The 15,445-nt window shown below is 40.0% G+C and overlaps 1 protein-coding gene and 1 long non-coding RNA gene across 4 annotated transcripts in view; one reads left to right on the top strand and one right to left on the bottom strand.

Annotated features, from left to right (window-relative positions):
• Positions 1-15,445, top strand: part of UMAD1 (UBAP1-MVB12-associated (UMA) domain containing 1) — a 259,632-nt gene that overhangs the window by 190,082 nt on the left and 54,105 nt on the right. The gene's annotated exons all lie outside the window — the stretch shown is intronic.
• Positions 1-15,445, bottom strand: part of LOC129552253 (uncharacterized) — a 187,553-nt gene that overhangs the window by 9,020 nt on the left and 163,088 nt on the right. For 2 of the 3 annotated variants that reach the window (XR_008685207.2, XR_008685205.2), the window contains exon 3: positions 13,287-13,385. This is a non-coding gene — a long non-coding RNA (uncharacterized LOC129552253). Of the gene's footprint in view, positions 1-11,919; positions 12,023-13,286; positions 13,386-15,445 lie in introns of those variants that run through there. The other variant, XR_016036691.1, reaches the window with a different exon arrangement.

Raw genomic sequence — 15,445 nt, forward strand, 5'->3', positions numbered from 1 at the left:
CTCAAACTCATGTCCATCAAGTCGGTGATGCCATCCAGCCATCACCTGTTCAAGGACTGTTTAATATCCACTTTTGGAATGTCATATTGTTAGGTACATGCCTTTCACACATTACCTTTTAAATTAGTTAAATCATATGGTTTTGAATTCCTAAATTTTCTCTAATACTAGTTATGTAATAGAAAGTGTGTGGACTAGAGCCCCCTAATGGAAAAGCAAATGCAACTCAAATTTTCTCTGCTTTTTTATGCCTTTTTGTCCTTGGAGAAGGAGAAAAGATTGGCATATAAGTACTATACCTAAGAGCCCAGTGCCAGTGGACTGAGTACAATTTACATAATAATAAAACGCCCCTGAAAACTTTCTCAGAACTTCTGATCTGAAAAGAATCAGTAAACTGTTGCATAATCCTACTTCTTAAGTTGGTTTTGGTCGGAGAATAATTTGAAGAACATGCTGTCTCTTTGTTCACGTAGATATCCGGGATTTATTACTAGATCAAGCTGGCCCATTGGGGAGCTGTGTATTCCTATCTCATTGCTGCAGTGCAGTGCAGATTGCCTTCCCTGCGCTGTTTTTCAGCTTGATTGAATGAGTCTGTGAGAAACTGCTGTGTGGAATACACTGTGACATTTACTATGGAGGAATTACCGAGACATTGTCTGCTCCCTTCTACAGTTGCCCCTGTGTGAAGTCCCACTTAGGTCTTCTGATTTCTTACTGCTTTTATGCTAACAGAAAATATTTTGTTTCTCCTGAGGTGGTAATACTCTTTCTCATGGCCACTGTGAATTTGGTACCTGGTCACTTTTTTTTTCCATTGTGCTTTGGCACGAGGTAGCTCAGACCTAAATTTGTGGCTCAGTTTTAGTAATTATTTAGAACCATATAGAATATATATTGGCTTTCTTTATTTTCTTATCTCATGCTCCTATATTTTTCCTGGATAAGATTTTTAAATTTATTGTGAATCTTCTATTGACTGCTTCAAATTCATTGTAAAGAGGAAAAAGTTAACATAACATATGCATTTATCTGTATATTTATGTATTAGTTATATGAACAAGTATATATTTAAATTATGCTTCTTAATAGGTTATGAGATACAAGTTACGATATATATGTATGTGTATATATGTGTGTGTGTGTGTATATATATATAAGATATATGTGACCCCCCATGGACTGTAGCCTGCCAGCCTCCTCTGTCCATGCAATTCTACAGGCAAGAATACTGGAGAGGGTAGCCATTCCCTTCTCCAGGGGATCTTCCAGGCTCAGGGATTGAACCTGGGTCTCACATATTGCAGGCAGATTCTTTACCATCTGAACCACCAGGGAAGCGCAAGATATGTACACAATTCCCAATTTTGATTCTCTCCCTCTTCTTTTAAAAAATTACATGTGACGAAAGCATGAGCTTTTTTAACTATGAGAATGTGTGTGACACTGGGCACCGTACTTTCTCTCTGCCATGCCTCAGGCTCATATGCTGATTTCCAGTTTAACATGGTTTCTTCAGGTCCTTATTGACTGGAGACCCCAGGTAAAAGGAGCCTCCTTTGCAGATGACTAGCTCTGTCCAGCTGCAGTCAGGCCGTGTGCCTTAGCCACATGCTACCCTCGGCCTTGCACATTTACCGCTCCGAGGTCTCCTGCTTCACACACTGCTTTTTCATGTTCTAGATACGCTTCAGGTGGTTTCCCTATTGAATCTGAGGTAATAGGAGGAGGACCTCGAGAGATACTGTCCTGGGAGTCATGGCTCACAGAAGCCCTGCAGTAGCATCGGTAGCTGCCGGAGTGTGAACTTCATCCTCAGACAGACATGGAGCTCCGATCTGGACTCTCCATGTATAACTATGGTACCTCTGATAAAGTACTTAGGCTTTCAGAACTTTAAGTGCCTTTGCTGTAATATGATGACACTATTTACTTTGCAGTGTGTCTGTATACACAGTATCTGACATACCAGATACTCAGTAAGAGTTCCTTTTTAAATTGGAAGGAAATCATGGTTGATGATTCCCACTCATACCCAAGTAGGATTGAAGGGATTGACTCGGTTAGGAATTGGGCTCAGAAAAGAGTCACAGAGACATGGAAGGTAATAGCTTAAATTTAGGACTTTATTTTTCCCATGTGATGAGAAGACTGGTGGAAGGTGGTGGGAGCATTGTTTCAGGAGCTCAAGTATGGCCAGGCTGATGTTTTATGAGTCTTGGTCTTTTCCTCATGGTTGCAACATGGCTATTGCAACTCCAGCTATCAAACCTCACTTCCAGGAAGTTGGAAAAAGGAAGACAGCTGCGGGAGAATAAAAATACCTATGTCCAGAAACTTTCCAAATTGTCTCTAACAGAGTTTTACTGGCTCTGTCGTGTCATACACTAGGCTATCCCTGGTGGCAGGGGACTGTGGGAAATGTTTTTTGTTTAGTACCCTCAGCAAAATCAGGAAGGGAAGATGAATATTGGATAGGCTGCAGGCAGTCTTTGATACAGACACCATCCTGCTTCGTTTTTAGAAGCTTCATTTTTCCAACAATAGACGTGGAGAAGTAGAGGGAAACACCCATTAGAGATAACAGGATCTGTTTGGAGGCAGAAAGACTTTGGGTAGTCAAAGGAGGGTGGAAAAATAAGAAGGATTTACCTATTATTTTTTGAACCTATAGTAAGTTAGGCATGGTACTGGTAGGAAATTTACATATATCACCTCATTAACCAGTGAGATGGGCCGTACTATCTAGATTTTATAGATCAAGCAAGCAAGGCTCAAGAACATCAATTTCCCAAAGTCGTATCTCCAGTAACAGCAGTGGAGCTGGAATTCAGACTTGCCCCCGAGTGACCACAAAACCTTCGCTTTGCACTGTATTGCGGCGCAAATATAACTTGGAAGAAACCTGTTATTGCACACTGCTCTTGTTTTCTGTAGTGCCCATAATGACTATATTTTGCCCTGATCATCTGTGAACAGAATTAAAATGAGCACCATAAAGAGGATCTCTGCTGTGGCTGCTGAAGGTTGTCCAGGCCAGGCCGGGAGGAACAGGCAGCGGTGCTTCCCTCTCAGAGGGGCTGGCGGCCACCTCTGGATTTCTGCCTCTGGGGTCAGTAGCACATTCTTCAGGACAGAGAATGAGGCAGAGCAGCAGTGACCAATATCAAGAGGTCAGAATCCAAAATTAAAAGATGACAGAAGGCTTGGCTTGAAGACGGGTATCTTCTCAAGTCAGAAGCCAGGGCATCGTCTTTGCTTTCTTCCCTCTTACCCACGTTCAACCGAGCTGATCACCAAGTCACTGTGTCTTTGCCTGACTTATCTGTCCTGTCCTCTCTCTCCCCACTCCACCTGCAGTGGTTCCGTGAGCAGTTCACTCACGTGGACTATTGCAGAGTTTCTGAAAGAGCCGTCTGCGCCCTAGTCTTATTTTCATTAAGCCCGTTTGCCACAGATCTGAGCGTGTACTTGCCTTATTTGATCACATCTGGGGCTCTTCGCTTCTTGCAGGATAAAATCCAGTAACTTTTCTGGTGTGCGTGTCTCTTCATGATCTGGGCCTGCCACATGTATAAACCTCCGGGTCTGTCCTGTGTCACTACACAGAGTTTCTGACCATGCTGTGAACATCTTCCTTTCTCCCGGAGTTTATATGTGCAATTCTCTTTTTTTCCTGGAGTGCTTTCTTTCCTTTTTTTAAAAATCATTTCAACTTTTTATTTTGGAGTATAGCTGATTCACAATGCTGTGACGGTTTTGGGTGGACAGCAGTGGGACTCTGAAACGCTTTCTTTTTTCCTTCCCGCTTTGAACACTTTGAGTGTTGCCATTCACCCTTCAAACTCCTGCTCAAACATTTGGCCTCTTGGGCGCCATCTTTGTCTCCCTGTTGTTGCTGTTGATCAGTCACCAACTCGTGTCTGATTCTTCACAGCCCCATAGACTGCAGCATGCCAAGCCTCCCTGTCCCTCGCCATCTCCCAGAGTTTGCCCAAGTTCATGTCCATTGCATTGGTGATGCCATCCAGCCATCTCACCCTCTGTCACCCTCTTCTTCTTAGACAGCATGAAGACCTCTCTTCTGCTCCCTCAGCACCTTTCCCTGCCTGTGTCCTGGCTCCCTGTATCATGGCCAGAAGCATCATGACTGGGGGTCCTGGCTGATTCTGCATTGTGTTCTCTGTGCCTCGCGTCGTGCATGGCATGTGTCAGGCACTCAATAAATGTATAATGTTAGTTGCTTGCAGGAGTGAGTGCTTGGATTAGACCAAAGGCAGAATAACTTGTTCACCTTATTACCTAAGGACTAGAACAGCATCAGTTCAGTTCAGTCGCTCAGTCGTGTCCAACTCTTTGCGACCCCATGAATCACAGCATGCCAGGCCTCCCTGTCCATCACCAGTTCCCGGAGTTCACTCAGACTCATGTCCACAGAGTCGGTGATGCCATCCAGCCATCTCATTCTCTGTCGTCCCCTTCTCCTCCTGCACCCAATCCCTCCCAGCATCAGAGTCTTTTCCAGTGAGTCAACTCGTCACATGAGGTGGCCAAAGTACTGCAGTTTCAGCTTTAGCATCAGTCCTTCCAATGAACACCCAGGATTGATCTCCTTTAGAATGGACTGGTTGTCTTCTTGCAGTACAAGGGACTCTCAAGAGTCTTCTTCAGCACCACAGTTCAAAAGCATCAATTCTTTGGTGATCAGCTTTCTTCACAGTCCAACTCTCACATCCATACATGACAACGGGAAAAACCACAGCCTTGACTAGACGGACCTTTGTTGGCAAAGTAATGTCTCTGCTTTTTAATATACTATCTAGGTTGGTCATAACTTTCCTTCCAAGGAGTAAGCGTCTTTTAATTTCACTGCTGCAGTCAGCATCCACAGTGATTTTGGAGCCCCCAAAAATAAAGTCTGACACTATTTCCACTGTTTCCCCATCTATTTCCCATGAAGTGATGGGACCAGATGCCATGATCTTTGTTTTTTGAATGTTGAGCTTCAAGCCAACCTTTTCACTCTCCTCTTTCACTTTCATCAAGAGGCTTTTGAATTCCTCTTCACTTTCTGCCATAAGGGTGGTGTCATCTGCATATCTGAGGTTATTGAGATTTCTCCCAGCAATCTTGATTCCAGCTTGTGCTTCTTCCAGCCCAGCGTTCCTCATGATGTACTCTGCATATAAGTTAAATAAGCAGGGTGACAAGATACAACCTTGACGTCCTCCTTTTCCTTTTTGGAACCAGTCTGTTGTTCCATGTCCAGTTCTGACTGTTGCTTCCTGACCTGCATACAGGTTTCTCAAGAGGCAGGTCAGGTGGTCTGGGATTCCCATGTCTTTCAGAATTTTCCACAGTTTATTGTGATCCATACAGTCAAAGGCTTTGGCATAGTCAATGAAGCAGAAATAGATGTTTTTCTGGAACTCTCTTGCTTTCTCCATGATCCAGTGGATGTTGGCGATTTGATCTCTGGTTCCTCTGCCTTTTCTAAAACCAGCTTGAACATCTGGAAGTTCACGGTTTACATATTGCTGAAGCCTGGCTTGGAGAATTTTGAGCATGACTTTACTAGCGTGTGAGATGAGTGCAATTGTGCGGTAGTTTGAGCATTCTTTGGCATTGCCTTTCTTTGGGATTGGAATGAAGACTGACCTTTTCCAGTCCTGTGGCCACTGCTGAGTTTTCCAAATTTGCTGGCATATTGAGTGCAGCACTTTCACAGCATCATCTTTCAGGATTTGAAATAGCGCAACTGGAATTCTATCACCTCCACTAGCTTTGTTCGTAGTGATGCTTTCTAAGGCCCACTTGACTTCACATTCCAATATGTCTGGCTCTAGGTGACCTAACTTTGGACAAATTCCTTATTTTTTTAATGCCTGATAATGGGAGTATATGTATGAAAGTATTCCATCTCTCCAAATTGTATCGTTTACTTCAGGTTCTGCCATACTTTCTGTTAGTTTTTCAGGTTGTCTTAATGAATCCCATTAGGCCAGCTCAGCAGTGCTTCTGATTCCCAGATCCTGAAGAGGATCTTAGATCTGTTATGTTTTATGTCTTTCCTCAAAACTCAGTTGTGTTTCGGATCTTTCTCCTTTGTATTGGCTGTTTCAGTATCCATTCCTGACTGAAGAAACATTTTAAATGTTATTTTAGAAATGATTTTTAAAAATTTTAAAATAGTGACTCCTAAGTGGTTTTTGGTATGTATTTTGCCTTCTTATTTTTTGGTAATTAATTTATTTTTTATTGGAGGCAAATTATTTTACAATATTATATTGGTTGGTTTTGCCATACCTTGACATGAATTCGCCCCGGGTTACGTAAGTTCCCCCTCCTGAACCCCCCTCCCACTTCCCTCCTCCCCTTATCCTCCCTCTGGGTCATCCCCACATGCCAGCCCTGAGTATCCTATAACACGCATCGACCCTGATAGGACCTTGCACAAGAATTAAGAAGTTGGCAAAATGAGTAAATGATAAGCATCTGAAATTTTTCTTCAAACCATGGGTATTATTGCTACTCCTTAAAACTTTTATTCCCAGTTTGTAATATTATATATCAAATACTGTTAACATTCAAAAATTCCATACATTGTGCTATATCTGACAAGCTGCAAATAGTCACTGAAAGAATCTGAGATTGTTAAAAGCCGCAAGCTTCTTTGTCTTATTTATTATTGTTGTTGTTCAGTTGCTCAGTCGTGTCCAACTCTTTGCAACCCTGTGGACTGCAGCACGCCAGACTTTCCTGTCCTTCACTGTCCTAGAGCTTGCTCAAACCTATGTCCATCGAGTCAGTGATGCCATCCAACCATCTCGTCCTCTGTCGTCCCCTATTCCTCATGTCCGTAATCTTTCCCAGCATTAGGGTCTTTTCCAGTGAGTTGGCTCTTTGCATCAGGTGGCCAGAGAATTGGAGCTTCGCCTTCAGCATCAGTCCTTTCAGTGCATATTCAGGGTTGATTTCCTTTAGGATTGACTGGTTTGATTTCGTTGCAGTCCAAGGGACTCTCAAGAGTCTTCTCCAGCACCACAGTTTGAAAGCATCAACTCTTTGGCACTCAGTCTTCTTTATGGTCCAGCTTTCATATCCATATGTGGGACTACTGGAAAAACCATAGCTTTGACTAGACAGACGTTTGTCGGCAAAGTGATGTCTGCTTTTTAATATGCTGTCTATTTTTGTCATAGCTTTTCTTCCGAGGAGCAAGTGTCTTTTAATTACATGACTGCAGTCACCATTCTCAGTGATTTTGGAGCCCAAAAGAAGAAAATCTGTCACTGTTTGCACTTCTTTCCCATCTATTTGCCATGAAGTGATGGGATCAGATGCCATGATCTTAGTTTTTTGAATGATGAATTTTGAACCAGCTTTTCACTCTTCTCTTTAACCCTCATCCAGAGGCTCTAGTTCCTCTTCACCTTTTATTATTAGAGTAATATCACATGCATATCTGAGGTTGTTATTTCTCCAGGCAATCTTGACTCTAGCTTGTGAGTCATCCAGCCCGGCATTTCACATGATGTACGTGATATACATCATTTCACATGATGTATGTGAGTTAAATAAGCAGGGTGACAATAGACAGCCTTGACATACTCCTTTCCCAATTTTGAACCCAGTCCGTTGTTTTCTAATGCCTAAAAACAATACTTACAAATAATAAGTGTCAAATAAATAGTTGTGGAAGGAAGGAAGGAAGCAGTGGCAGTAGCATTTCAGTTAACCAGTGCCTAGGAAGCCTGCACTAGGGTGAATGTCCAAGTCCAAAGTCAGTGAAAGAGAATTTCCACATTTGTACACCAGACCAACGAAAATCACACTTGTGCAAAGGGTCATTGAATCAATCAGAAGGAGGTGCACCATTGGTAACTGGATAAATCTCCAAGGGTGTTACTTATTGTTTTAAACTTCTGCTTCATGCCTATTGACATTGAGAAACAAAATCAGATTCTGTGCTTTCAACTTTAATAGTTGTAGTTTTGCTCTGAAAGAAAAATGGACTCAGTTTTTGAGTCCATAACATTCTTTAGTCCTCAAAAGATCCTGTGAGTAACTTTTCATTTTTATCATTGTCTAACTAAAACCTGGTTAGCCTGGTTAATAGATAATTCCCTAGTTTCTTATCCAAGTTCATTTTGAACTATTTATTTGTTTAAATATTTCTTAAACATTTATTTGGAGCACTACTCTGTTAAACATTGTTCTCCATGTCTAAAAATGTTGGAGATATTATTCTCTGGAAGATTTGTGGTTAAAAAAATTTGTGTTACACACCTAAAAGCTCATCATTGCAAGATCATGCAAGATGGTTGGCCATAGTTGAACTCCAGGATTAGAAGCTATAATTCTGTCTCAGAGGCAGTCTTCCCTCAAGCAAATTTCAGGGCATCATAAAGCTAACTATCAATTAGCCAAATGAATCAGTTAGCCATACTACGTATGACTTTCCTTAATCAAGTAAGTATTAAGGAGTTTTATTAATAAAGAGCTACAGGAGAATGTGAAATCTGAAGAAGATATGAGAAATATAGGCTAAATTATGGATGAGCTATGGATAAGAGAAACATATGAGAATGCTTAGTTTTTCTGACATATCTTACCTAATCTCATTATAAGTGAATAAGAGGAATATTTTGTTTCCATCTCCAGAACATTTGGAGTTGGTTATAAAATGTATAACTCCAATAACTTTCTGGCTTATAATACATTGCCTATAACTATTAGTCAAGTCAAAACCCAATCTTAAAATTTCCTAACAGTAAATGTGAAAGAAGACAGAATTCAGCAACACATCAAAAAGCTCAGACACCATGATCAAGTTGGGTTTATTACAGGGATACAAGGATTCTTCAGTATATGGAAATCAATCACTGTGATACACATTAACAAATTGAAAGATAAAAACCATATGATCATCTCAGTAGATGCAGAAAAAGCCTTTGACAAAATTCAGCACCTATTTATGATTAAAACTCTTCAAGAAATGGGCATAGAAGGAACCTACCTCAACATAGAAAAGGCCATATATGATAAGCCTACATCAAACATTTTTCTCAATGGTGAAAATCTGAAAACATTCCCCCTAAGATCAGGAAAAAGACAAGGGTGCCCACTTTCACCACAATTATTAAACATAGTTCTGGAAGTCCTATCTACAACAGCCAGAGAAGAAAAAGAAAGAAAAGGAATCCAGATTAGAAAAGAAGTGAAGCTCTCACTGTTTGCAGATAACATGATATTGTACATAGAAAACCCTAAAGATAGTATCAGAAAGTAGAGCTAATCAACGAATTTAACAAAGTTGTAGGATACAAAATCAATATAGAGAAATCACTTGCTTTTCTATATACTAACAATGAAAAATTAAGGAGAAAGTAAGGAATCAATCCCATTCACCATTGCAACAAAAAGAATTAAATATCTAGGAATACACTTGCCTACTGATGCTAAAGCTGAAACTCTAATACTTTGGCCACCTCATGTGAAGAGTTGACTCACTGGAAAAGACTCTGATGCTGGGAGGGATTGGGGCAGGAGGAGTAGGGGACGACAGAGAATGAGATGGCTGGATGGCATCACCGACTCAATGGACATGAGTTTGAGTGAACTCCAGGAGTTGGTGATGGACAGGGAGACCTGGCGTGCTGTGATTCATGGGGTTGCAAAGAGTCGGACAGGACTGAGCGACTGAACTGAACTGAAGGAGACAAAAGAACTGTACACAGAAAGTTATAAGACACTAATGAAAGAAATCAAAGATGACATACAGAGATGGAGAGATATTCCATGTTCCTGGGTAGGAAGAATCAACATTGTGAAAATGAGTATACTACCAAACGCCATCTACAGATTCAGTGTGATCCCTATCACATTACCAATGACATTTTTCACAGAGCTAGAATAAGAAATTTCACAATTCATGTGGAAATACAAAAGACCCCAAATAGCCAAAGCAGTCTTGAGAAAGAAGAATGGACTTGGAGGAATCATGCTTTCTGAGTTCAGGTTATACTACAAAGCTACGGTCGTCAAGACAGTATGGTACTGGCACAAAAACAGAAACACAGAACAATGGAACAAGATAGCAAGCCCAGAAATAAACCCATGCACCTATGGATACTTTATTTTTGACAAAGGAGGCGAGAATATACAATGGGGCAAAGACAGCCTCTTCAATAAATGGTGCTGGGAAAACTGGATACTTCCCTGTAAAGGAATGAAATTAGAACACTTCCTAACACCATACAAAAAGATAAACTCAAAATGGATTAAAGACCTAAATGTAAGACCAGAAACTATAAAATTCTTAGAGGAAAACATAGGCAGAACACTTGATGACATAAATCAAAGCAAGATCCCCTATGACCCACCTCCTAGAGTAATGGAAATAAAACCAAAAGTAAAGAAGTGTACCTGATTCAACTTAAAAGCTTCTGCACAGCAAAGGAAACTATAAGTATGGTGATAAGACAACCCTCAGAATGGGAGAAAATAATAGCAAATGAAACAACTGACAAAGGATTAATTTCCAAAATATACAAGCAGCTCATACAATTCAATACCAGAAAAACAAACAACCCGATCAAAAAGTGGGCAAAAGACCTAGACAAACATTTCTCCAAAGAAGACATACAGATTGCTAACAAACACATGAAAAGATGCTCAACATTGCTCATTATTAGAGAAATGCAAATTAAAACCACAATGAGATATCACCTCACACCAGTCAGAATGGCCATCACCAAAAAGTCTACAAACAGTAAATGCCGGAGAGCGTATGGAGAAAAGGGAACACTTTTGCCCTGTTAGTGCGAATGTAAATTGATGCAGCCACTATGGAGAATGGTATGGAGATTCCTTAAAAACCTAGGAATAAAACCACCATGTGACCCAGCAATCCCACTCCTAGGCCTATACCCTGAGGAAACCAAAATTGAAAAAGACACATGTATCCCATTGTTCACTGCAGCACTATTTACAGTAGTTAGAACATGGAAGCAACCTAGATGTCCATGAACAGATGAAAGGATAGAGAAGTTGTGGTCCATATACACAATGGAATATTACTCACCCATAAAAAGAAATGCATTTGAGTCAGTTCTGATGAGGTGGATGAACCTAGAGAGTATTATACAGACGGCAGTAAGTCAGAAAGAGAAAGATAAATACTGTATTCTAACACATATATATGGAATCTAGAAAAATGGCACTGAAGAATTTATTTATAGAGCAACAGTGGAGAAACAGAATAGACTTATGGACATGGGGAGAGGGAGGAGAGGTAAGATATGTGGAAAGAGTAATGTGTAAAATAGATAGCCAACGGGAATTTGTTGTATGGCTCAGGAAACTGAGGGGCTCTGTATCAACCGAGAGGGTTGTATGGCTCAGGAGCTCTGTATCTAGCTAGAGGGAGATGGGAGAGAGTTTCAAAAGGGAGGGGATATATGTATGTATACCTATGGCTGGTTTATGTTGAGGTTTGACAGAAATCAGCAAAATTCTGTAAAGCAATTATCCTTCAATAAAAAGTAAATTAGTTTAAAAAATGTGAAGTATAAACTGACATTCATTGTTTAAAAAAAGGTATTATTTTACATCTTGAATATTCATTTTTGAGGACTAAATACTCATACCTCTCTGTTGCTTGTTTTTCTACTAACGATCATCCCTGCCTCAGCTCTTGAAAATGGCTTGTTGAGTTTCAGTTTTGCATGCAAGCCCTTAAGCGGTCCTTTGCAGTTTCACAAGAGCTGAAATGCTTGTTAGTCTGGAATTTAGTGTATTTTAGTACTTATTTGTTTTCAGTTTTCCTTTTCTTGATTTTTTGGAACTCTTTTCATGAGGAAACTCCATAGTTCTTAACAATCAGTCATAAACCAGTTAGGAATTATATAATTTACCTTTCTGGAACACTGTTCAAGTGGCAAATGTAAAGATGGCAAAATTTCACTTCATCTTTGTTGATGTGGCTGATCCTCAGAGGAAAACCAGACTCCTAAAACTTGTGGCAGGAATAGAAATGTGGCCAGAGAAAGCAAGTAGTTTAAGAAATACTTGTTTTTAGTGAAAATTAAGCATAGCCTCTTAGAATACAATCCCTGTTTCTAGTGGTATAGCTTTTTTGTGTTTTTACTGTGTTCATTAACGCAAAGGATAAGTAAGCTCACTAGTGGCTAGAGATTTAACTCGCAGGAAAACATTAGGTAGTAATTAAGAACACGGCCTTTTATCCCCCAAAGCTGTGAAATTTTAACTGCACTGCCGTACGTGGTCTCTACTTGCCACATGTAGCTGTTGAGCAGTTGAAATGTGACTAGTAGTCTGAGATGTGCTGTAAGTGTAAAATACAGACTGGGTTTCAGAAACGTGGTATGAAAGAAAGATTGTTAACTATTTCAATGATATTTTATGTGGATTTCATGTTGCCATGATAACATTCTGGGTATATTGCATTGGGGAAAAAAAGTATTAAAATGAATTTCACCTGTTTCTTTTAACTTTCTTACTGTGGCTACTAGAAAAGTTTAGAATACAAATGTGGTTTGCCTTATAGTTTTACTGGATAGTGCCAGTCTAATAGACTAAAAAAGTCTTAGTTTGTGTAGTAACTATTAATTATTAACATGCTTTTAGTTCAGTTTTTAACCTCTTGAATAGTCAATGCTTTTGGAAGTCTGGGAAACCCGATCATTTCTTTTGCTTTTTTCAAGGGCTGCACATTGAAGCCGCAGTTCTTTGCAGTTGCCAACCCTGATTCAGTTGACTGATACCAATTGGTAGATAGTTCTAGAAGGAATAAGTGCTGCTTTGTGTCCAAATGAATGAACTGCACCTACTGTTTCTCTCCTTTACACCTTTTCCCCTGATGGCTTTTACATTGCTTTTCATAACGGACTGATATTTATAGTAACATAGATCTAAATTCATTCAGGTTTTCAAAGACCCAGTTCGTATATCACCTTATACCATAACTTACGATATGTCATAAATCATCACACCTCATCATCTTATTTACAGCCTTTGAATAATATTGTCACTTATTATCATGTTATTATTGATAAGAAATATTGATAACAACAAATTAGTTTTTACGATCACTCTTTTGTAAGAAACCAGTTGAATCAGAACCTACATGTTGCAGGATCTGGGAAGCAAACATTTATGAATAATCAGCCTTTTTCCTTTGTGAAAAAAAAAAAAGATCGTAAAAAATCTGTATGCATTTTATTTTAAATTCTCTAATTTATGAACTGTTTGATACTAACCTGAAGGGTTTTGAGATTAGTAGAGTGAAGTCACATTATGTTAGGCAGGAAGCGGCAGTTGGATGGATGTTGATAATAATAAAACCTGTAAAGGTCATTCTGTGAAAATAAATGTAATACTTAAATTACTCAGTCATTTACTTTCTCTCAAAAAGTAATAAGTTAATCTTGTTCCCCAAAAAAACCTCTGAGACTGGTAGTTTTCTTTTCAATTCCTTTCATCTTAGGCAATCTTTTGTATATCATGCAAAAGGCCATACAATTAGCATGAAATGAGAGAGTGCTTTTTAAATTTGATGAATAAGGGCTCTTTTTTCCTCCAGCTGTTCTGCATGCAAGGTGGCGGCCTGTATCTCACCAGCAGACAGACTATTTGGTATCTATAAGTAGCTCCCAGTTTTTATATCTGTGCCTTAATGAGGAAGGAGGTCTGGAAGTAATAAAAGTGAGCTTAGAGTGCATTGAAAAAAAAAAAAACCACAATGCCTTGGTGCAGTGCCCCACGATTCCCAGTTTGGACATTTAGGGCTTCTCCACCTTGCCTGGATTCCGAAGATGGCCCTGTCACTCTCTTTTCCTGGCAGTCAATTGAGGACAGATTAGTAAGACTTCCCTGAACATGAAAAACGTTTTCGGGGGTGGATCTCTTTTCTGTCATTTATCATGGAAGTATGCTTTGTTAACATACTTTTCTTCCCCCTCAGTGTTATCTCTTTTATGCCTCTCTATTCTTGTGGATCTGCTTTTTAGAAATACTTGTCTTTGAATTTGTAATATTTATGTCAGTGAACATTACTTATTCTCTCTTTAAAAATGGTAATGTACTGTTTCATTAGTTAGAAGTCCTCCGCCTTTGCGGTTTTAAACAACCAAGATGAGATTTCCAATATTGTTCGTAAGGTGTTTGTAAGTTGTTGGCCATTCATGCTCACGTTTTTATATCGTTGTGTTTCAGAATTCCCTTACATGTAGCTATTGCTATTGCATAAAAGGAACCAGAATGCCACAAATAAGATGCATAGACCGTAACTGAGCCATCTTCCTCCCCTTAAAGTACTACCATAACTAGAACGGCCAGATTTAGCAAATAACAATACTGAATGCTGAGATAAATTTGAATTTCAGATAAACAACCAAATTTTCAGTATAAGTTTGTCCTGTGTATTTCCCTGGGGGCTCAGACAGTGTAAAGAATCCACGTGCAGTGCAGAAGACCCGGGTTCAGTCTCTGGGTCGGGAAGATCCTCTGGAGAAGGGGATTGTGCTTATGTAATATTTGTATCATCCTTAGACATTTTAAAAAATCACCTGTATTTACTCTGGCAACCATAACCATAACTCAACTCTCTTATTAACTCAGAGACCTTCTGAGCTGGGTGAGGTCAGTCTGTGCTTGGCCCTTTTGCTGTTTGCTGGTCATCCTGCTCCCCCCGGCCCTTCGCAATATCAGGATAAGCTGTGGCTCCTTGAGACTCAAAGTATTTCAAGTTTGTTTTCTCATTCATTCATATATTTTGGGGAAGAAAGTAAGGGGTATGCTCTGTTCTCATCTCTCCTCCTTTTAATTTTAAAAAAAGAAGAAAATGTTCTCTTCAAAAGTGGTAATACAATTCTGAAAGCTAAGAGGACACCTCAAGCAGAATTTGATTCTCCTTCTAACCTGCCTCTATTTTTGGTTCATTTAGTGTGAAATCTCTAGCAGTATAATTGCAGATAAAGAAAAAAACTTCAAAAGAGTGAATTCAGAGAGAACATAATTTCCTTTGTGCTTTGTAAAGAGCGTGGGCAGGTGGGTGAAAAGCGACTCTTCCAGAATGGACACTGCGGTCCGGGTGAAAGATGTTCCCTTTCCTTCTCTTCCCCCGCCGTCACCTTCCACACCAGAGAACCAGAGACGAACCCTTACCACGCACAACCTCATCCCTTGTCATCTGCATGATTATGAAAGTTTCCTAGGTGATATTCCTCCCTCCAGCCTTGCTCTTTTCTAAATCGGCAACTGGCAGTGATTTTTCTAAACTATGAACCTTGCCATGCTGCTGGCTTAACTCCAGTGCCTAACATCATATGAAGTCCGCCCTGGCGAGCGTGGCACTCGGTGCCCTTCCTGAACTGGGCTCTCTCCTCCTTCCGCTTCTTTTACTTCTATCTCAGCACTT

This window comes from Moschus berezovskii, chromosome 3 (assembly GCF_049115385.1).
Source record: "Moschus berezovskii isolate FMDL1 chromosome 3, NW_MosBer_1.0, whole genome shotgun sequence".
In the NCBI taxonomy this organism is placed as follows: domain Eukaryota; kingdom Metazoa; phylum Chordata; class Mammalia; order Artiodactyla; family Moschidae; genus Moschus; species Moschus berezovskii.